We start from the raw sequence: 24,645 nt of genomic DNA, 5'->3' as shown, positions 1-24,645 counted from the left end.
GTACCTCTCTCCTTCGTGCCACAAGTTTGCAAGTTCTTTTTCACATTTTCTGCACCCCCCTTGACTTAACAATGTGAAGAATTGGCCTTCAAAGTGAAAAGTTGGAAGCGTCCAGCTCTTTCTGTTCTTTTCCTTTTTTGAGAGAAATGGAGCAGAAGAAAAACCAAACCGAAGAATAACTCTCAACTGAAATTAAGATGAAGCTTTTTAATATATATATATATATATATATATATATATATATGTATGTATGTATGTATATATACACACACAAGATGAAAAGGTTTTTTTTTTCTTTTTGTGGGAATTATATAAGATGAAAAGTTGTAAGTAAGAAGAATCTGACTTTTTTAATATATTTTTTTAAGAAGTAGAGAAAAATAAAATGAGAGGATGAAAACACAAAAACTGCAACAATATCTTAATTCGTATTGTTTTCTTTGAACGGGGATCGCTTTTGTCAAATTTTGCTTCGATAAATTGCTCTTACTTGGAAACAGTGCTTGTTGTCTTCTAATATCTGCCCTTGAATTATTTCACATTCTTCCAAAATGGTAGGGGCCACATTTTGATTGATTGATGTCTTCTTCTGTCAATCATAATTTCTCATGTGCTGTTGTCTGATAATGTTACTTCCTTTTTGAATTATTTCACATTTTTCCAAAGTGGTAGGGCCATGTTTTGATTGATTGAATTGCTCATAGTCAGTCACTCAGCAATAGTAAATTGGATCTTGTGAATGTGAATCTATAGCCTAGGCGGGGTTCAGTTTCTTAGTTACTGTTTTTGTCATTTTCTCCACTGAGAAAAGAGAGGGCATCCTTCAGTTTTTACCTTAACTATTCCTTAGAGAATGTTTGGTAAAATTTGATTGAATATTTGATCTTTCAATTAAAAATTGAGATTGTTGGCTTGGGAAGTTATTGGTTGTTGAGTAAAATTGACTATTCTAGCAATTTTGAATGTATCCCACCATTTTACCATGAATTTCTCTTGAGACTAATATTTAATGGTGAATTTGGAATGATTACATAACTCCAATGGGAGATTCTTGGGAGAGTAAAGTTAAAAAAAAATTTTGAAAAGAGATGGGAGATTTTTGTAAATTGATGATAGATTAAATGAACCAAAGGCCTATTTCTGAAAAGCCTCATTAATTTAAGATCATGACATGGTCAAGAATTTTTTGGACGGGCAAAAATAGTCCACCATTCAAGAAACTAATTAAGAAGAGGCATATTTTAGACATTCTTGTATCAAAATGGTAGAACCAAAAATGGCTCATTTCTTTATTCTGAATATAAAACACTTTGAAGAATGCATCCATGTACTCCTAGTAACCGTAAAATTGAGGATCAAATTTTCTTGAAAATCTTTTTCTTTCTAGTGTCTTCCTAGAGGGATGGACTGAGTATTGTTTTAATTGTACACTTACGTGGGATATTTGAGTCTGGTCACTAGTCTCTAGGTTATGGGCAATGATTTCAAAGTCTCTGTCAACTAAGCTGAGCTCATAATTTTTTTTTTTTTTTTTTTGAAATTGCTGGAAAAGAAATGCCAATTATTTGAGAGATATTTTTGGAAAATTTTCTAGTGATAAAATCTAGATTCAATTCTGGTTCTATTATGAAAAATGGGTGATGATAATAATGAGATCTGATGGGTTGGTCAAATCTGGATGACTAGTGCTGGTAAAAGGAAAATACATAAGATGGAGTTCTAGGCACTTGGGAGGATAACACATTGATTCAGCCGAGAGAGAGAGAGAGAGAGAGAGAGAGAGAGAGGATAATACACATTGGATGAGGAAGGTCTAGTTACTAGGGCAAAAGTTGGTGTGTTGAGAGGAATATTTTCTAGCACTTGAAATCTATTTGAAAAGTCCACATTAAGATGTGTTGAACATGTCATAACTAAGATAGGCATAATGAGTTTATTTAGTAAACACATGTCAAGCTTATAAATGAGTTTAGGCATAACTTGTTGTATATCAAGCCTTGTAACTCACGAGCTTGTTCAAGAACAAATTTTTTTTCTTAAGCTTAGTTGGTTTATTAAACAAGCTTAAAACTTAAGCTCAAACTTGATTTATTTATAAACAAACAAATATAAACAAACTTTTTACTGAAGCAAAAGTTGTTTATGAACACATTCATTTACAATCTAAACAGAGTCAATAATATTTTTTTTTTAAAACCAATTCAGATTTACAATTCTCTCTCTCTCTCTCTCTCTCTCTCTCTCAAGTTAGATTTCTCTGTTTTTTGTCATTCAGTCATAGTTCTTTGGATTGTGGTTGTGCTATTTCATCTCCTTATTTCGATTTGTGTTCTTTGGATTTATGGTGTACTACTCTTTGGGCTTATAAATATGTTTTTCAGACTTCAGAGTTCAATGTTTGATCTCTATATTTTAGTCAAAATCGTAGCCAACTATTGTCTACTTGAGCCTAATTCGACTCGACCCATGGTTATTTATAGTTGGGGGCAGGTCTAGAACTTCTCCACCCGATCTAATCAAGTTAGTTGCAGGTTGGGCACAAGCCTAACCCGAACCGACCTATGGACACACCTGCCTACGTGATATGACCAATATCTTATTTTAAGAAAAGTGAGAGTGAAAGAACAAAGAGACAGGCTACACTTATTAAAGATACAATTCATTAGAACATTGCTTCTTACTTTTAATTCCGACATAGATGATTGTAGTAATGCTTTTCAAATAAGGATCACGATTCTTGTTTTCATTCTCGTTTTTCATCTTAAGCCTTTTTCTTTATGGGAAGTATAAGCGGAAGAAAACCAAACAAGGTACCAATCATTATAAGCAAAGTATAGCATTTTGGAAATATACACGAATTCCCAGATTTGTGATATGCGAAAAATAAATAGAAAAATAACACACCCACAAGGCAATCACACAAACACGAGAATTTACGTATTTTAGCAATTTGCTTACGCCTACATAATTGTAATATTTTCACTATTTTAAAGAAAAGTACAAAATGCGATAGTATAGTTTTTCTCTATCAAAATAACTCAACCAACTCTAAAAAAATCTCTCCCATTAAAATTGTAATACTTTTATATCAGAATCAGATCTAAATCTGGAGCAAACACAAATTAAACTCCACATAGACCAATATAGTAAGAATAGAATAAAGCTAAAAATGAGAAAAAGGAATTATAAAAGGTCGTACGTACCTCGGATTATAATTTATCAACGAAGCAGGAACAAGTTGTTTTCCGCTACCTCCATCGGACTGCAGAGCAACTGAATAAAGGACGGTCAATTTGGTGAATGAGAATGAACGCGAAGGGCAGAAAATATGTACTGTAACTTAGAGACTTTGTTGGGGTCCTAGCTCCTAGGAGACCACATTCCATTGCTTCTTTTTCTCTCTCTCTCTCTCTCTCTCTCTCTCTCCTTCCATCACTCACATAATAAAAAAAAATTAAACCCCTAAATCAAAGAAAATTTCAAATAAAGAAACTAAACAAATTACCTCTCTCCTTCTCGCCGCAAGTTTGAAAGTTGTGTTTTTACTTTTTCTGCACCCTTTACTTACCAATGTGAATAAAACCTTCAAAGTGAAAAGTTGGAAGCGTCTAGTTTTTTTTTTTTTTTTTTTGTGAGAAATGGAGCAACAGTAGCTGAGAGGATGAGAGCACGAAAGCTGCCACGAAAAATATTTTTGAAAAAAGTAAATTGAGGAAATGACAAATCGCAAAGGAAGTAAGATGAAACCACCCCCCGCCCCCTTTTTTTTTTTTTAAATAAGATGCAAAGTAGGAACTAGGAAGCAAGAAATATATCACTCCTTTTTTTCGTTGAAGTAGAGAAAAACAAAACGAGAGGACGACAACACAGAAACTACAGCAAAAATTTGATTCAAAGGAAAACTGAAAACGAAGAGAGGGTGCAATCTCTTTCAACTGGATTTCATTTCAATGAAATTGAATTTCTTTTTTCTGATACTTCCGCCTTAAACTGCAAAACAACGATTACTCACACAGATCAAACTAATGCAATACTTATGGCCACATGTGAATGAATTCAAAAGGATTCCGAAAATGACGAAGACACGATGTAAACAGATATGTGTTGTGAATTCAAGCATGCGAGGATGTGTGTATCTCCCATACAGTAATATGGAAACAATATTGAAAATGCAAAATGGGTTTATTCTTCAAGGGGCATTTGCGTCGTTTTACTGTATGTTACAAATAATTGCTTAAACGATATATTTTATTATTAAAACCTCTGAACAGTATCTTCACTTTTGGCAAAGTTAAAAGTTGGCAGACAACAGCATCATTGTTTGATGGATGACTAAAAAAAGCGAAAGCAATTTTACACTTCCCTTTACTCTTTTTTTTTTGCCGGATGACTCAAAAAGCGAGAGTAATTTTACAATCCCTTATAACATTTTTTATTATTATTGTATATAGTAAATTATGATTAATTACGTGTTATTTTTATATGTACTTATAATTCCTTCTTTATTATATACGATTTGTCACATTACAATTATGGCAAAATAAAGAGCAATATTACATAGGGTTATATTCTAGCATCAAAACATTTATCAAAGGTTGTGTTTCAAAATTATTGTTGTTGTAGAACTTATTCTATGATCACAACCTTTACAACACTCTTTCTTATAATTATCTTATGTGATAAATTGTGTATAATTACCTTTTAATTTCAAATAGACTCACCATTTTTTGTCTATATCATCCACAGTTAACCACATTGGATATTTGTGAGAAATAGAGATAAAGGTTATGTTCATAGAATTATTGTTGTTGTAATAGTTATTCTAGTCTTTAAATAAAAGCAATGGACTCACCAGTAAAGATAAATAAAATAAAATATCTATGGTCACCACGCGTCATACCTTGTCAAATATGATAGCCGGTAAAGATTATGATAATATTATTAAAAATAAATAAAAGAGATAAAGATAGAGATCAAAATACAATAGTTTATATAGTTCATCAAAAAATACAATAGTTTATATAAAAGTAAATTCTCTTTAAAAAGTTGGTAGATGAAATAACATCATTGTCTGACGGGTGACTCAAATAGTAATGCCATAATTAAATTAGTAAAAAAAAAAATTAGTTCTTATTTGGATCCACCATAGATATCATCACTTTTTACATACTACTAATAATCTGTCACATCAACATATATTAAACTTCTTGTCATCTTTTTTGTTTCTATAGACTCTCTCTTACTAAAAATAGTAAATACCCCTTATCCACAACCATTTAACAAGTTTAAATTAATTATAGTTAAATATGGACGCTCTCCATTTCACTTGGAAACAAAGAGGATCCTCATATAATAAGAAGTTGGTAGACAAAGGTTTAACATCGAATGACGAATGAGTGACTCAAAATATTAGTTAGTAGCACCCGAACATGTTAGCTCAAAGAGAAAAATTTAGGACCACAAAATTTTTTGCCACAACTTTGACATGACAGATTGTGAGTAGTACAAAAAATATTGTGGGCTTATGTAAAATGATATGCAGCCCAGTTGTGAAAAATTGTATAACATTTTTTAAATATAAAAAATTGATATTTCTCGCATGTTGTTGGAGTTAATTTAGGACTACTACTTTTACATCATCATTTCTCACCATTATCATATATGATGAATTATAACTATTTTTCACTTTGAGCAAGACTTAGATATAGTACTTAAGTGTTGTTCCTTAGGTTTCCTTTTTAAAATTCTGTCATGTGGATTTTTTTTATAAAATAGAAGTATATTTTTTAATTAAGTAGTCACATAGCTGAATCTTAAAAGAAGAACATGAGAAACAACATCTAATATTCTGTACTTAAGTTTTGTCCTTTCATTTTTATATGTATCTACCATTTTTTCCTCTATCAACCATTCTCATCCACCTACAATAATGAGAGAGTGTGCGCTAGAGGTATTGTTATTAGAATTATTATTGTTTGTAGTCTTCGATAAAACCAAGAAAAATAATCTTCTCAAAATGATATCTGATAAAATTATAAAAAATTAAAAAAAAAATTAAAAGAGATAGAGATAGCATAGAACTATCATAACTGTATATAAAAGTAAAACATGGCAGTGCCCTAATGGGTCCGGCCTAATCAAAATGGTAGTGTGTCCGGGTCCTTTTCAAAGAGTATAAATATATGAGTCATGTGAGTCATGCGTTAGCATTATTAATTTATTATTAGAAAAAGCCTAATGACACCCAAATTGTTTTTTATTTTTTTCACTTATACTATATACTATTACCCTTTTAGTTGCCCTGGAAAGGATATGTGTTTTTTTTTTTTTTTCCTGTAACAGAACTCTATTTCTCACTATCTAGGACTTCTGGAACAAACTTGACATTCACAAACAGTCATAGTACAAAAATATATAAACCCATACTCAATTTTACAATATGCTTAGAGTTAACTTGTAATTATTATTTTTAACATGTCATCAACTTGTCATTTGATTTCAGGATTTGAATATCTGACTAACACAAATACATACTAGAAAAAATATATATATTCGTTGCTCCAATTACCATGGGTGACACTTAGGGGTTGATCAGTTAGGAAGAAAAGTGGGGTGATTTGTGGGGAGAAAAAAAAATAAGGGGGAAAAGTATGTTTGGCTGTGGAGGAGAGTGTGGGAGTGAGAATAGTAAGGCCTAGGAGTTTTTTGTTTTTTTTTTTTTCCCTGGGCACAAAAAAATTATAGGTGAAATGGCTTTCTCCCCTATATGGGGAGAAAATTGGGGAAATTGAGTGGGTTTTGATGAAAAATTAAATTACTTATCCGTCCTTACCCCTCTAATTTAGCTTGCTTTTTCTTGTTCTTTTTCTTTTTCATTTTCAAAGAGTGTTACAATTTTTTTTCCTCGAAACTTTAGTTTTTCTCCCTTATGTACTATAAATTTTTTTTAGTACTAGGAGCGTAGGAATAGATTTATCCAATCTATATTTCTAACTTCCTTTTTTTTTCTCTCTCAACAAAATACAATAGTTTTTTTGTATAGGGGCAAAAATAGTCCACCATTCAAGAAACTAATTAGGTAGAGGCATATTTTAGGCATTCTTGTATTAAAATGGTAGAACCAAGAATGGCTCATTTCTATATTCTGAATATAAAATACTTTGAACCATGCATCCACGTACTCCCAGTAATCGTAAAATTGAGGACCAAATTTGCTTGAAAATCTTTTTCTTTTTGGTGTCTCCCTAGAGGGATGGACTGAGTATTGTTTTGATTGTACATTGACGTGGGATATTTGAGTCTGCTCACTTGTCTTTAGGTTGTGGGTAATGATTTCAGAGTCTCTGTCAACTAAGCTGAGCTCATAATTTTTATTTTTATTTTTTGAAATTGCTTGGAAAGAAATGCCAATTGTTTGAGAGATATTTCTGGATAATTTTCTAATGATCAAATTTAGATTCAAATTCATGTTCTATCATGAAAATGGGCGATGTTAATAATGAGATCTGATGGATTAGTAAAATCTGGATGACTATTGCTGGGTAAAGGTAGATACATAAGAGCATTAACATTCGGCTATGCAAAAAAAAAAAAATTGCATCTTCAAACACTACTTTATTTAGTTTACCAACCTATTTTACAACTCACCCTACATCCTAATTTTTATTTTTACATACAACTTAATAAAATAATATAAACTACCTAGTAAAATAATAAAAAGTATTATTCTCTATCTTTTTTCCTACTCACTTTTTCTCTTCACACACCACATATTAAAATAATATATATATTTTTTACAACCTATGAACAGTAATATATGCAACCTTTCTATTCATAGTGTCTATTTGGATAGCTTATTTTTTACTAGCTTGTTTTACTATTTTGCTTATTTTTGTTAATATTTATGAGCCAACGGCACTTTTTGATACTATTTACGGGTCCCACTGTATTAGTTTAGCTAACTTTTACCTTTATCTATAGTACATTCAGTAAAAAGTTTTTAATTTCAGCAAAATTTGCGAATCCCAAATAGACCTATAAGTTGCAAATTTGTTTTAAGTTTGCAAATCCGGATGGAGTGGGTTTTGGATGGCTTAAGTTGTAAAATAGCAACTGGGAGTGTTTACACTTCCCAATGCTAGTGCTCTAAGATGGAGTTTTAGGCATTTGAGCGGATGACACATCGGATGAGGAAGGTCTAGTTACTAGGGCAAAAGTTGGTGGTTTGAGGAATATTTTCTAGCACTTAAAATCTAGGGGGTGTTTGGTATTATTGTTTAAACAACAGTTTTCAGTATTTAAACACCACAACACGTATTTTTATAACACTTTTTAGCATGCATATATTTTCACAATACTTAAACAACATTATTAAAAATCTCTTACCAAACAAGCTTCTATTTGAAAATGCCACATCAAGACTTAAGATTCGTTAGACATGTCATAATTAAGATAGGTATAATGAGTTTATTTAGTAAACATATATGAAACTTGAGTATACGCTCAACTTGTTGTGTATTAAGTCTTATAATTTACTAACTTATTTAAGAACATTTTTTTTTTTCTTAGACTTAGTTGGTTTATTAAAAAAATTTAAAACTTAAGTTCAGTCTTAATTTACTTATAAACAAATAAACATAAACAAGATTTATATGAAACGGAAGTTGCTTATCAACGCGTTCATTTACAATTCAATAAATTTAAAAAAAAAAAAAAAGGCGAAAATGCACTTTTGGTCCTTACATTTTGGGTCAATTCCTATTTTGGTCCCAAAATTGATTTCTTTGCTAATGTCATCCCTAAAAAAAGAAAATCGTTTTTAAAATGGTCCTTTCCGTCAGGCTAGAAACGGAGAAATCTGACGTGGCTAACGGAAGGCCCTATTTGCTGACGTGGCGCTGACGTGGCTATTAAAATATTATTAAAAAAGATTATTTGGCAAATTTTAAATGCCATGTCAGCATTTTAATTTTTTTAAATAAAGCCACGTCAGAAATTTTATATAAAAAAGAAATTAAATTTAAAAAAAAAACCTTAAATCTAATTTAATTAAAAAAACAACTTGTTTCTCAAAAAAAAAAAAAAAAAAGGTGTTCTTCGTGTTCTTCTCCATCAAACACAGGAAGAACTCAAACCCAACAACAAACACAACCCAACCTTAAATCTAATTATCTCTCCTCTCTCACTTCTTTTCTTTGCCCTCTCTTCTCTCCCTCTGTTCTCTGTTCTCGCCGCCGAGACCTAAACCCACCAACCCAGCAAACGTCGCGGCGGCTTCTTCTTCTCTCCCTCTGCTCTCTGTTCTCGCCGAGACCCAAACCCACCAACCCAGCACCCAACGTCGCGGCGGCTTCTTCTTCTCTCCCTCTGCTCTCTGTTCTCGCCGAGACCCAAACCCACCAACCCAGCACCCAACGTCGCGGCGGCTTCTTCTTCTCTCCCTCTGCTCTCTGTTCTCGCCGAGACCCAAACCCACCAACCCAGCACCCAACGTCGCGGAGGCTTCTTCTTCTCTCCCTCTGCTCTCTGTTCACGCCGAGACCCAAACCCACCAACCCAGCACCCAACGTCGCGGAGGCTTCTTCTTCTCTCCCTCTTTCTCTGTTCTTTGTTCTCTCTTCGTGGGTCTGCGTGGATCGAAGGAGTCATGAGCGTGGATCGAATGGTGGATCAAAGCGTGGGTCTGATTGTTCATGGGTCGGAGCGTGGATCGTAGGAGTCGTGGTCCAATTTGGTTGATTTGGTTTGTGGGTTCTTTTTTTTCTTTTTTTCTTGCTGCGGATGGTGGTGATTTCTTGAGAAGTTGTGGTTTTTTTTTTTTTTTTTTTCTGTTGCTGTGATTTGGGGTTGTGGCTGGTGGGTGACGGTGGAAGTGGTGGTCAAATTTGTGGGTTTGGCCGTGTGGTGTGCTGTTGGTTTGGGTTTTGTTTCTGTTGTGGTGTGCTGTTGTGGTTCTGCCGATCTGGGTATGTGTTTGTTGTTTGGTTGCTGGGTTTTTTTTTTGGGAATGTGGGTTTGAGTTCTTCCTGGGTTTGATGGGAAGAACACGAAGAACACCTAGTTTTTTTTTTTTTTTTTGAGAAACAAGTTGTTTTTTTAATTAAATTAGATTTAAGGTTTTTTTTTAAATTTAATTTCTTTTTTATATAAAATTTCTGACGTGGCTTTATTTAAAAAAATTAAAATGCTGACATGGCATTTAAAATTTGTCAAATAATCTTTTTTAATAATATTTTAATAGCCACGTCAGCGCCACGTCAGCAAATAGGGCATTCCGTTAGCCACGTCAGATTTCTCCGTTTCTAGCCTGATGGAAATGACCATTTTAAAAACGATTTTCTTTTTTTAGGGATGACATTAGCAAAAAAATCAATTTTGAGACCAAAATAAAAATTGACCCAAAATATAAGGACCAAAAGTGCATTTTTGCCAAAAAAAAAAAAAAAAAAAAAACCGATAGTATATTGTGTAAGGGAGCATACTATTTGTACTGAGTCACTTTTTGAAGAGTAGCTCACAATTCTGACTCACTTTCACACTGTAGGAATCTTAATGCAGCTTTTGCACGCATGCGATCTACTTTTTTTTGGAATGCAGCTGTGCAGCTTTATGCATTACGATTCATTTTCAAACTCAGGAGGGACCGCTCCCACTCGTTTTACTTTGAGACTGTGTTTGTCTTCTAGCGTCGGCGGAACATAACATCTACTGTTGCCTGGTCTTTTTTTTTTTTGGCTGAATGTTGCCTGGTCATGTTACCAACTTTTGAATATTTCACATTCTTCCAAAGTAGCAGGGGCCACGGTTGATGGAGTAAACTTGTACCAATCAAGATGAAATTTGTTTCGTGGAATCACCCACTGAAACAATATAACCCCAAAGGTAACTCTAAGAGTAAAAAAAAAAAGTAACTTAGAGGTTCTTATATGCCGGACTTGTACGAACAACAAAGTTTGTACTCCAAAGATAACTCTTAAGAGTCAAAAATATAAAAATAAGAGTAATTCCGATGCTATTACATGTATGACTTATTACTTCTAAGGTTTGTCAAATGACTTCCTAGTTCCATTAGAAGCTACAAAGAACCATATGATTACATTCCCTTGCCTTCTTCTAATTTTAGGTCAACACCATACTTGATCGAGAGGAGATTATAACGTAGCGATAATGGTGCCATTGAATCTCTCATCTTAACTGTGAATATTATTCAGTGGCAGAACCAGAAAATTTATTTAGAATGGACTAAGCTAAATATATATAATAAAAAATTAAATCCAAAAAATAACACACACATATATATTATATTTATTTATTACTTATATATTTCAAATCAAAAAATAAATTTTGTGCACGGTGTGTGCACTAACAACTACCCTTTCCTAAAATATGTTGTCGGTTGCTAAAGTTTACCCCATGGGTGATTATAGTCCTTAATGTTAATGGTAATCACTTTTAGTTCCTTAGATGACTTGACAAAAAAAAAAGTGACACGTTATTACTCCATATGGACTAAAAGATAATACAATTCTTTAAGACTATAAGTTGTATTATGACCTACTTTTTATTGAGAACCACAAGAAAATATCATCTAATGTCATTTTCATGTTGCTAATATATTATCATATCATTAGCGACCACACAATATTTTTGACAGGACAAAACTTAGGTACAATATCTTAAATACTGTTCCTTAGGTTCCCCTTTTAAAATTCAATCATGTGGCTACGTAACTAAAAAATACACTTCCATTCTATGAGAAAAAAATCCACATGGCAGAATATTAAAAGGGGAACCTAAGGAGTAACACTTAAGTACTGTACCCAAGTTTTACTCTTTTTGCTAATATGTAATTTTCGGTGATGACAAAATATCGTCACTAAAAACCAAATTTCTTATAATCTGCTTAATGATAATTACTTTTTATTATAAGGTCAAGACGCTACCAATCAATTTTCAATATAGGGCTGGCAAGGATCAAACCCCAATCTTCCATTAAAAAACGAGATGCTTTACCAAAACAAACGTACATGCGAACAAAAACCCAACTAAGTTTTAAAATTCTTCTCCAACTAAAATTATATGATATATATATATATAATTTAAATCATTTATCATAATTTTGTTTTTAATATAACACAACAATTGCACACTACAAATTTGCCTCCATGTCAAGTGGGTAAACATATATATGCATTCCAATAGTTAATTTATTGGTTCAAGTGACCTACTAATTATTATAATATTTTCGATAGAAGTTTTAATTAATCTGTACATTGTACGGATATACTACTAATTTATATGTAAAACTTGTATTACGTCAGTTACAAACTTACAATATGCATACAACTAATCAAGCATGCTTACCTAAGATTTGTATTATTTAGGGGGAAAAAAAAATTATAAAGCACCAGCAACAAAATTTATATATTGAAACTTCATATCATATTTGACCAAAAAAGAAACTTCATATCATATAAGGAACTAAAAATATTTTTAATTAATTTTGGAACGTCGATTATATTTGTGAAATCTTCATTTACTTTATATAAAATTTAATTAATCCATGGTGCACGCAAAGTAATAATGGACGTAAAACTTCTTGTACATGATAAATAAGCCACAAGCACGAACATCTTGACATTTATTACATCTAGGCAAAAACTCATATGATTATTCTCACTACAAAAAAAAGTTCTTAGGCAGCATTTTTAAAATGTGGCTATAGGTCAAAAAATGTGGCGATAGGACGATTTGGTCTATAGCCGCGTTTTTTTAGGCCGCGTTTTTACCCATGGATTAAAATATGTGATTATAGGCTTGAGGGATCTATGGCCACATTTTTATAAACGCGGCCATAGTTGTGGGCTAAAGCCGCGTTTCAAAAATGTGGCCATAGTGATAGGCTAAAGCCACGTTTTGAAAACGCGGCTTTAGCCCATAACTATGACCGCGTTTTGAACGCAGCTATAACCCCTGAATACTTCACAATAGTCTTCTCTACACCCTCATCCCCATTCTGCTTTTTGGCAATTTGCTTCTCTAGCTGTTGTTCAGCTTCTCTCTTGCCTTCAAGAAGATCAAAAGGAACACAATTACACTAGGAACATTTATTTTCCTTTGACTTTCCTACGCTTTCTCAGCAATGAAACACAAAATTGATGCCCACAGTTCAAACAGCAGGATATAACAATCATAATAACAACAATATTTCAAAAAATAGAGAAACTTTCTAGTTTCCACAAAGCATCTATACACTGAAATTCCAAAAATTTATTTGCCTACATCACAACAATAATGCTATTTTTGTGAAGGTAAAAAGCCTCCCAATGAACCAAACCTAGCATAACTCATCAACTCTTTATGAGAGGCAACTTGCGTTCTTTTGTATCTATTATTATTTTTATAGGCAGGATTTTGGAAGACATCCACAATCACTTTGGCATCTATCTCAACAATAAGACAAGTGATATTTAAGGTAATTCCAACAAATATAAAGGTAATTCCAATCAACACTGAATAATCACATATCCGACAGTATAACAATATCAACTGTTATCCTTACCTCCAAAGTGATGACTCCACGAAAATGTCTTTCCTCTTGCTTTTTGGTGTACCCAAGCTGTAAAATAAATGAGAGGTCAAAGTAAATCCTACAGTTTGTTGACCAGCCGTTTGAGGACTAGTTGCCTAGGACAAGGAAATAATTAACATATAATGAGCAAGGAATACTAAGAGACTAAATAACTAAAATAACAAGTTATATATATATATATATATATATATATATATATATATATATATATATATATATATATATATATATTAATTCCCCAGGGGACAGGAGCAAAAAAATCCAATCAATGCACTTGTTCTTCCAAACTCATCCACTTTACATTGGAGTAAGAGATCCGCTTATTTTTTTTATTGATAAGAATTGAGATGGGCAGCAACCAACAACCTTGATACAACTTTGGAGATCTTTCACCTTTAATAAAATTCCCAAGGTCAGCAAGGGCAAATGTTGACCAATGAATGAGGAAAACTTCTTGACTACAAGAAGGTATATTATGTAGATAAATTTCAAAATAATAAACACTTTCATTTATTGATAAATTGAAGGGATTAGAAAGATTAAATGCTAAATATAAATAAAAAAAATCCTTCGAATTGGAAAATTTCCATGCTTAAGACTAAAGTTTACTGAACTAAACAAAAAAAACAAAAAAACAAAAAGACAGAAAACCTCACCTCACCGGATGTAACATGCTGGAGAAACTTATCCTCAAATTCATGACAAAGTTCCAAGGCTAGAGCCCCGGTGCCCTCAGAACTATTCAACATTTGCTTACCAAGCCTTACCAACTCATCCTGAACTACTTGAGACTTGCCCTGCAACCTGCACAAATGTGAAGGACAGGTGTTAATAAGGAGCCAAATTAGATGGAAATTCACAATATGCATGGCAGAGGGAAGACTGTAAATCCATTCATATGTTGTTCTATTAGAATAGGTTAAAAGCCAAAAAATTAAAAGAAACAATTAATTTCTATTAGTAAAATGAACCATAAAAAGATAAACTATCTAAACCTAGAAAAAAGAAGGAAAAACCATTTTTTTTAAAGCAGTAAAACACATAGATATGCCACTGCACCCCAATGAGAATTGAAAAACTACTAACCACAAAGGTCTCAAACCTATGACTAACCAACAAAGCAAGCTACGCTAGTGCAGCCCAAGCTGCAACACAGTGCAGCACATAGTGTCCATGCACACTTAAATGAAGGAACCGTGTGATTATGATCAGCCAATCAATCTACTTTGAAAGAGGCCAAAAAGAATGAAGGATTTCCATAATGCATATGACACATAAATTGGGGAGGTGGCATTGGCATGGGCCAAGCCCTCCACATGTTGGTGCATTGACAAAATGAAGTCCAACTCAAAACCCAATAGACTTCCAGAAATGACAAGTAATGGTAAAAAAAATTATTTTCAGAATGTTACATTGTCTAAACCAAATTGTCTATGATGTTCTCACTTTCATTCAATGGCTCAATTCATACAAACCTAGTGATGTGGAAAGAACGAAGACCATTTTATTTTAATTTTTTATTATTTAATTTTAGAAGTCAAATTACATTTTTTTTTCTGCTGCAACATTGGTTTTCATTTTAATTCTTATTAGCTAATTAGATTATTGTGAGGTTGACTGAGAGTGAATCTATTTCAGCAAGGAAAAAGGACTTTGCCTATGGGAGAGATTATTTGGAATCGGGCAGAGGAAAAGGTGATGGGCCTCACGTGCCCACATGCATTCACCCGGGGTTGAACACTCATATTAGAGCCTTTCTTGGTATAGTAATGAAACTGATAGGCAGAGCCAAAGAATTTTGGCACAATAATGAAAAACTCCATCTTAAAAGGAACAAACTTACCATAACCAATTAGGTAGAAATGAAAGAAAAAGAGAAATATTTACCTCAATCCTATCTAGAGAAGTATCTATTCCAATCCTAACGGTGTTCATGTAGATTCTAATTCTAAGTCTCAATCTACTGTGGAACAAACTCTAGAAAATCTGAGAATGAAGATTCCTCACTGCTTGGTGAAGAAAAAATTTAACAATAGAGCAAAGAAATAGTAAGTTATCTAAGCTGACTCATAACTACAATAGTTATTGTCCTTTACCTGGAAAATTTTCACATTAAATCTCAAGCCAAAGAAAGGTATTATTGTTAGGCACCCTAGTGAACTTGATAAAAGATCTTTGAAAGAAAGTGACTCATTGAAATCAAAGGCAACAAAGATGAAAATCGCTGAGTCTAAAGTGCTCAGCTAGGCATCAAAGCCTACATTCAACTAATACAATTTCTTAGCAGAGGGGCCCATTGGCACCATCGTTCAAGAAGCTAAGTGATTTTAGAGACTTACAACCCCTCGAAGTTTGTCATTTCATTGTAGCCCCTTCAAACATTCAGGCTAAAAGAACACCCACAAGTTTCAAAGAGTGGCACTGAGCATAGTCTTTGTCAATTAACCACTATGAAAATTAACAATTACTAGTTACAAGTCACACAGCTATTGAATGTTTTTGGGTCATATAGTGTCCCTAATATCTACTAATGGACAACTTTGCCCTCCTAGATGTACTGTACAAACTAGAAAGATGATTCTATACACTTCCTAAAAGAGTTTTAGGCCCTCCAATAGAAGTTTGATCCCACCAACCCCACCTAGAGGCCTTCCATAATTATCCATGATTCTTGTTGCATGGGTAGCATGTTTTTTGGGGGAGGGGGGGAGGTTAATTGTGTTAGTAAAAGAATAGAACTAAATGTAACCTGTAAAGGGTAACTACACCTTAGTAAATAGTAAGTTAAGAATAGTGAGCAGTCTGTCACATAAGCATTTAGTATATTACCTATGTTGAATGGAAAACTCCAAATTCATTCTAACCAAAGAATATCTCATAACAAGATGAAAGTCTAACTTAACAAATAGACAACCATAAATATAAAGTACTAAGAGAGATGCCTAACTAAAATCACAGTCCCAATCAATGACAAAAGGCTCTATATATATGTTGATCTAACTTTCGTTGTCTAAGCCAAAGCTTGAACACAAACAAACTAACAGTTGATCTGATCTTCTAGACAATGGGTCTTGCAGTAAGTGCCTTGTGTCTATGGAATCATAAAATGCATACCCTGACAAAATGCATAGCTGATCTTTTTAACTTTTGGAGTTACTGAAGCAAATATATAAGTTCCTTACAAGACTCGCATCAGGATTGCTAAACTACCCTTTAGTATTAACCTGTATATATTATTTTCCACAAAGATGGATAAGAATGTTACCAATCTAGCCTTTATTTGTATTTATCTTTATTGATTGAAAATTTTTACAGTAACCGCACTTCATTTTGGGTATGATATCTTTAATAGTTAACAAAGTATGACAGTGGGGTTCACAGTCTATATTTACACTCCAATGTGTCTGACATTATTTCTTGACAATTAAAATCCCAACAGTGAAAAAAAAAAAAAAAAAAAAAAAACTGACTCTCTCTTTCCTATCAAATATACAAAGATTCAAACTTCAAAAACCAAAATCAAACTAAACCTCTATATCAAACACACACAATGCATCTAAAACTAATACATTGGAATTCAATCCAAAATAAATTCACCAATTTCTCTGCCAAACAAACACTCCATAGCAATCCGATACAAACTTCAAAATACCCAATCGGGTGAAACAAAAAGATGACAGAAAAAATGACAAACCTGCACGAGTACTAGTGGAACCACCTCGTTTAAGACCTTTCTTCTTCAAGATGACGCTCGTCCCAATGAACACACTTCCGTACCTGATTTCAATCGAAGAAGATGAGCACCTTCGATTGCCGATCGAGATCCTCGAACAAAATGTTCCAGAGAGCCTGCGAGAAACAAAAAAAATGGAGGAAGTTAGGAATTGATTTGCTATGAACTGGGTTTAAAAATTTACCTGTGGCGTGTGAGGGCTTCAGATCGGAGAGATGGAGGGTGACGGCTTGAGATCGGGGAGATGGAAAGTGAGGGGTTGAGGTCGAAGATGGAGGGTGAGGGGTTGAGAGTGACAGATCTAGGGTGAGGGTTGAGATCGGATGGAGGGTGAGGGCTAGATTGAGAGATGGAGGCTGGTGATGTGCAAAGGGAGAGGGTTGGAAATTTCTAACCTTCGTATTTATACAAAGATTAAAGCCGCATTTTTAACCTGTGGCTATAGGCAAAACCTGAAGCTGCGTTTAAAAAATGCAGCCCCATCACTAACTAAAGCCGCGTTTTAAACACGTGGCTTAAGACTAAATTTAAAGTCGCGTTTTTTAAACGCGGCAATAGCTCCACCCCAAAAAACGCGGCTATAGCTCAAAAAAACGCGGCTTCAGACACGTTCTATGGCCGCATGTTTAAAACGCAGCTTCAGTTGTTACTTTGCCGTTGGTTGGAAATCCATTGAACTGTTTTGGATTCAAGAGTGTTTCGGGTTTTGAGGTACACACCTTGTTGGCTATATAAGTCCTGCATTTAATAACCTCTGGATTTCTTTCTTTCTATATATTTTATTTTTACTCTTATAGTTACCTTTGGGGCTATATTGTGTTGGTGGGTGATTCCACGGAACAAATTTCATCTTGATTGGTAGGGCTTAAGTGAACCACTTACATTTTTAAATAAATAAAAAAGTAAACCACTTACATATGTCAATGATGGGGAAAAAAAAAAAAAACTTACATTTAAAGAAAGAGAGAATTTCTAGAGAAAGTTGAACTCAGAGAAAAAAGAGAGAACAACTCAACTTCAATCTTCTTTTGATAATTAATAGTTATAACAATGGTGGAGGATAATTTGAATTCTTATTTTCCTTATAAAGAAAATAGATAATATAATTGAACTATAAAACTTTTTTTTTCTTATGGAAAGTTACAAGACTCTTAATAGCTTTACAAATGAAAAATGAAATTTAACTACTTAAGAATAAAATACATAAGGCTACTGTTAACTTTTAATAGGCCATATAATGACACTATCCTTTGTGAGATACCAATCTGATGTGATTTTAACCTGATAAGGATAATTTTGTAGTTAATCCATGGTGAGGAAAAAAGTGGCAGACCCAATAATCCCGTCGACGTAACTTGTCACAAGCGACTACATCATAAGGACTATAGCTTCATAACGAAGCTGACGACCTTAACAAAGTGACGACATCATAAGCTGGCGGCCCTAATAAAGGGATGATGCGGTAAGCTGACCAGAACAAGCTAAAGTGGGTAAGCGAACCTCCATCTGTAGCCTTACTTGATTTCCATGCATTCGTGTATAAGGAGAGTTCTTGCGCCATACGCTTAACCCTAATCAAGAAGACTCCTATAAGGAAAGGAACTCTAGGAGATATACAAAATCCAAGAGGTTCATTCCTAGAAGGAAAGAACTTCTTGGCCAAGTCACGGATGTCAACCCCACACTACTATAAATACCCCAATACCCTCATAAATCAATCAAGGTACGTATAATTCATCCCAGCTCTAGCACTCTAGAGTTGTGAACAAGAGATTTCTCTAACTTGACCGTCAGAGGGTATTTGGCCGGTACCACACCGGTACTCCTCTTAAGGTCTTCAGCTTTTGTAATGTTCAGGTTCTATATCGGAAGCACGTGAGGACCGTGTGACTTACTGATGATTTTTGACATCATCAGTTGGCGCCGTCTGTGGGAACTTAGCGACTTGTAAAGCCGCGTTAACACTTCCCGGACAAAGAGTTGCATGGTACTTACTCGCTCGATGACGACCACCAACAACGTTCAAGGAGACGAACCACGCACAACGGCACTCAAGAGACAAGCCCAAACCCTGGCTGCCGCCATGGAACGTCTCACCAAACAAAACTAATATTTGGAAGAGCAATTGCGCCAAAGGAACCCAGGCACTAACACCCAGAAGGAAGACCAAGAAGGAACTAGCGCGGAGAAAAGGAACCAGGAAGGGCCGAAAGGTAGCAACGCCCCAAGCAGGCTGGAACGACAGGACACGAGCCGGCCATCTGTCACCGAAACCGTCCCACCTCACATAGTCGCTGAGATGCAGATGATGAAGGAGCGAATGGACTGCATGATGAATGCCCTCAGAGGACGGGTGTCCAATGACCATGATGACCTGGTCCAGCGAACTGACTCGCCATTCACAACGTCGATTAGTTCATTCCCCTTTCCACAAAAGTTTCGTATGCTGCAGGTAGAAAGCTACGATAGGTCCAAGGATCTCTTAGATCACTTGGAGTCTTTCAAGACCCTGTTGCACCTTCAAGGAGTGTCGGATGCAATCATGTGCAAAGCCTTCCCCACCAAGCTGAAGGGACTCGCAAGGATCTGGTTCAGTAGGCTGACACCCAACTCCATTGGTACTTTCAAAGAGTTAAGCGCCCAATTCGCCTCGCACTTCATCGGGGGCCACAGGTATAAGAAATCCACCACATGCCTGATGAACATTAAGCAGCAGGAAGGCGAGACGTTGAGGTCTTACATAACTCATTTTAACAAGGAAGCCCTTTCAATCGACGAAGTCAATGACAAGATACTCGTAGCTGCGTTCACCAATGGGCAGCGGACGAGTAAGTTCCTATTTTCTCTATATAAGAACGACCCGAGGACCATGTCAGAGGTGCTTTACAGGGCGACCAAGTACATAAACTCAGAAGATGCGCTACTGGCCCGAGAAGAGAAGCCCAAGAAAAGGGAGAGGTAGGAAGATGTACGATCGGACAGGAGGCAGAAGATGGCTAGAACTAGAGAGCGACGGGAGGACCGATACTCCAAACCGCCCGCGGGAAAGTTCATGAGCTTCACCCCGCTGACTGCCCCTAACGACCAAGTACTGATGCAAATTAAGGATGAAGGAGCCTTGACTTTTCCCGACAAGCTGAAGGGAGATTCTAACAAGAGGTCAAGGGACAAATACTGTCGTTTTCATTGCACGACCACGACACAGCTGACTATTATGACTTGAAGCAACAAATAGAAACTCTTATTAGACAAGGAAGGCTGCAAAGGTTTGTTAGCAAGAAAAGAACGGACCAGCCACAAGAATAGGCTCCCCGATGGGAGAACTAGCGCCCCTGGCCGCCCATAGGAGATATAAGAATGATCGTAGGAGGCATCGCGACTGCTAGGTCGTCAAAGAAAGCCTGTAAGACTTACCTCAGGATGGTTCAGAACATCTAGCTGACGGGTTTCGTACCCAAGATGGCGCGAATCGACAACCCCCTTATTGGATTCTCGAAATAAGACACACGACGTCTTCACCACCCACATGATGACGCACTCATCGTCACTATACAAACAGGAAACTATAACATGCACTAGGTTCTGGTTGACAACGGTAGCTCGGCTGACATCCTCTACTACCCTACATTCCAGCAGATGGGGATTGATAGGGAGTGACTAGTTCCAACTAACGCTCCGCTCGTTGGCTTTGAAGGGACGAGGGTATTCCCCCTTAGCGTCGACACTTTGGTTGTAACTGTAGGTGACTATCCTCAGCAGATCACTAAGAATGTAACATTCCTCGTGGTCGATTGCTCGTCAGCTTACAACGCCATCATAGGACAACCTACCCTCAATTTGTGGAAGGCTATAATCTCAACCTACCATTTGATGTTAAAATTCCCTACTGACTATAGTGTAGGAAAATTGCGAGGAGATCAGGTGGCCACACGTGAATGTTACGTAGCTATGATGGAAATGGATGACCACCTCCAGGCCATGAGCATAGAAGAACATCGGACAACAACGGAGCCCATTAAAAGACTCGAAGATATACCTTTTGATGATTCCTGACCAGAACGAACAACCAAGATCGGTACCCTTGCAGACCCGACGGTTCGTCAAGCACTCACAACTTTCCTCAAAGAAAACCGGGACGTATTCGCTTGGAGCCATAAAGACATGTTAGGAATCGACCCGTCAATCATGGTGCACAGGTTGAATGTGTCGCCTTCTTTTCCGCTCGTCCACCAAAAGAAACAAGTGTTCGCCCAAGAGAGAGATCGAGCTGTGACAGAAGAAGTCCGCGAGCTACAAGAGGCAAGTTTCATTAGGGAAGTTTACTACCCTAATTGGTTGGCGAACGTCGTAATGGTCAAGAAGAGCAACAAAAAATGAAGGATGTGCGTAGACTTCATGGACCTGAACAAAGCGTGCCCTAAAGATAGCTACCCCTTCCCGCGGGTCAACCTCTTGGTAGATTCTACGGCTTAGCACCAGCTACTAAGTTTCATGGATGAATTTTCAAGATACAACCAAATCCAAATGGACAAAGCTGATCAAGAGAAGACTTCGTTCGTAACTAGCCAAGGCCTTTTTTGTTACAAGGCCATGCCATTTGGCTTAAAAAATGCGGGCGCAACGTATCAACGGCTCATGAACAAGGTGTTCGCACGACGGATTGGGAGAAATGTCCAAGTATATGTTGACGACATGCTGGTGCAAAGCCGAAGGGAAGGCGATCACTTGGAGGATCTCAGGAAAACCTTCGACACTCTTCGCTCCTATAACATGAAGCTTAATCCAAGCAAGTGTGCCTTCGGAGTGACGGCGGAAAAATTCTTAGGATACATAGTGTCTTAGAGAGGTATTGAGGCTAACCTAGACAAGATCTGAGCTATTATAGAAATGGAACCTCCTAAAAACGTAAAAGAAGTACAAAGCCTTAACGGCAAGATTGCCGCGCTCAATAGATTTGTATCCAGAGCGACGGATAAATGTCTACCATTTTTCCGCACGCTGAAGAAGTCTTTTGAGTGGACGGTCGAATGTCAGCAAGCATTCAAGGACCTGAAGACCAACCTATCTTCGCCACCGCTGCTAAGTCCCTCACAACTGGGAGAAGAATTATTCCTCTACCTAGCTGTCTCCCTAGCGGCCATCAGCGTGGCCTTGGTCAGAGAAGACGAAAAGGTGCAAAGGCCTGTTTACTACGCCAGTCAGGCGCTTCATAGTGCAGAAAAAAGGTACCCTCCAATGGAAAAGCTCGTCTTCACTCTAGTCACAGCCGCTCGTAAGCTCAAGCCATACTTACAGGCCTATATGATGATCGTCCTAACTGACAAGCCCTTACGGCAAGCGATGAGCAGTCCCGAAGCTACCGAATGTATGGCGCTGTGGGCAATAGAGTTGAGTGAATTCAACATACAATATTGCCTATGTACTGCCATCAAGGGACAGGTGGTCGCCAACTTTAATGCGGAGTTCACTAACGCGGAAGGCTAGGGGGCAGAATATTCCCAATGGAACATATACATGGACGGATCGTCCAACAGACAAGCTGGAGGAGCAGGGGCCGTACTTCAATCTCCAGAAGGCAACAATATCGAATGCATGGTCCGTCTCGACTTCCCTACAACTAACAACAAAGCAGAGTATGAAGCCCTAATAGCGGGGCTAGATCTCGCCAAAGCAATAGGGGCCGCGAATATGGATATCCATTGCAACTCCTAGGTCGTCACAAACCAAGTGAACGGTGATTATGAATGTAAGGGCAAAAAGATGAAGAAGAACTTAGAGCAAGCAAAGATAAGGGTAAACGAGCTACAGGCCAAGGTTGTCCAAATTCCAAGACGAGAGAACGAGCAAGCCGACCGTCTTGCCAAGGCCACATTAGTAGAATACATGATCACCCCCGACAAGGTACTTTCCTTTATTCAGCTTTCACCACTAATAGATGTTGCCGATGTGCAGGAGATAGGTTCCGAAAACAATTGGACCACCCCCTTAATTTCTTATTTAAAAGACGGCACACTTCCTGCCGGGAAGGAAGCTGCAAGAAAGCTGAAGGTCCAGTCGGCGCAATTCATCTTGATAAAGGACGTTCTATATAAGAGGGGTTTCTCCCGACCGTACTTAAGATGTTTAGGCCCCGAAGAAGAGAATTATGTCATGAGAGAAGTACACAAGGGGATCTGCGGCAACCACTCGAGGTCGCTGTCATTGGTGCGTAAGTTGATTCGGGCTGGATACTACTGGCCGACTATGTAGAAAGACACTCAAACTTATGTCAAAGCCTGCGACAAATGTCAAAGGTTCAGCAACATCATTAGACAACCAATGGAAGTGCTGACCCCAATAATAGCTCCGTGGTCGTTCGCTCAATGGAGACCGAACATCATGGGCCCATTCCCGACAGCAGTAAGGCAATTGAAGTTCCTAATAGTCGGTATAGATTACTTCACCAAATGGGTGGAAGCTGAAGCCCTGGCCACCATCACTGAGAAGAACGTATGAAGTTTCGTTTGGAAAAACATAATTTGTAGGTACGGAATCCATAGGGTCTTGGTCTCGGACAATAGAAAGCAATTTGACAATGACTCATTCGGAGACTTTTGCTCACAGTTAGGAATCAGGAACCACTTCTCCTCCCCTGCCCATCCTCAAGCCAACGAACAAGTTGAAGTCACAAATCAATCCTTACTTCGAATCATCAAGACTTGACTCGAGGGGGCAAAGGGCGTATGGCCAAAATAGTTGCCTAGCATCCTATGGGTGTACAGGACAACGGCCAGAACCCCCACAGGAGAGACTCCATTTCGACTAACATACGGAAGTGAAGCGGTCATCCTAGCCGAGGTCGGATTCACGAGCTATAAGGTGGACAATCACGACGAGGAGAGGAACAATGAAGCCACACGTCTACTGCTTGATCTAGTTGATGAGGTCAGAGCGATTACTGAACAGAGACTTGCACGATACCAGGACTTCATGGCCAAACACTACAACTCCCAGGTCAAGCACTGAGACTTCAAAGTTGGAGACCTCGTCTTGAGGAAAGTGATGGGCGCTGCCAGAGATCCTACACAAGGAAAGCTCGGCCCAAACTGGGAAGGACCCTATAGAATAACGTCATGGCTAAGGAAGGGCACCTACCACTTAGAGACACTTGACGGGTAGAAGCTGCGCCACCCATGGAACGCCGAGCATCTCAGGAAATACTACCAGTAGAAGACAGCATGAAGAACGCAACTCCTCATTCCCAGTCTATTTCTTTTAGTCATTTATCATAAGTTTAATTTTGCCTACAGTACTTTTCAAGCCCAAAGGGCTGAGGTTTATT

General features: G+C 36.8%; 1 protein-coding gene across 9 annotated transcripts in view; it reads right to left on the bottom strand.

Moving 5' to 3' along the window:
• Window positions 1-4,198, bottom strand: part of LOC142626893 (disease resistance protein At4g27190-like) — a 34,466-nt gene extending 30,268 nt beyond the window's left edge. For 2 of the 9 annotated variants that reach the window (XM_075800605.1, XM_075800607.1), the window contains exons 1-4: window positions 4,013-4,162; window positions 3,506-3,676; window positions 3,204-3,273; window positions 5-186 (exon numbers count right to left, since the gene is read on the bottom strand). The gene's annotated coding sequence lies outside the window, so the exon portion shown is untranslated. Of the gene's footprint in view, window positions 1-4; window positions 187-3,203; window positions 3,477-3,505 lie in introns of those variants that run through there. The other 7 variants (XM_075800603.1, XM_075800606.1, XM_075800610.1 and 4 more) reach the window with 6 other exon arrangements.
• Window positions 4,199-24,645: the final 20,447 nt, after the last annotated feature.

The sequence above is a fragment of the Castanea sativa genome, chromosome 3 (assembly GCF_040712315.1).
Source record: "Castanea sativa cultivar Marrone di Chiusa Pesio chromosome 3, ASM4071231v1".
NCBI lineage: Eukaryota > Viridiplantae > Streptophyta > Magnoliopsida > Fagales > Fagaceae > Castanea > Castanea sativa.
The sequence above is the reverse complement of the archived record's forward strand: the minus strand, read 5'-3'. Positions and strand labels throughout refer to the sequence as shown.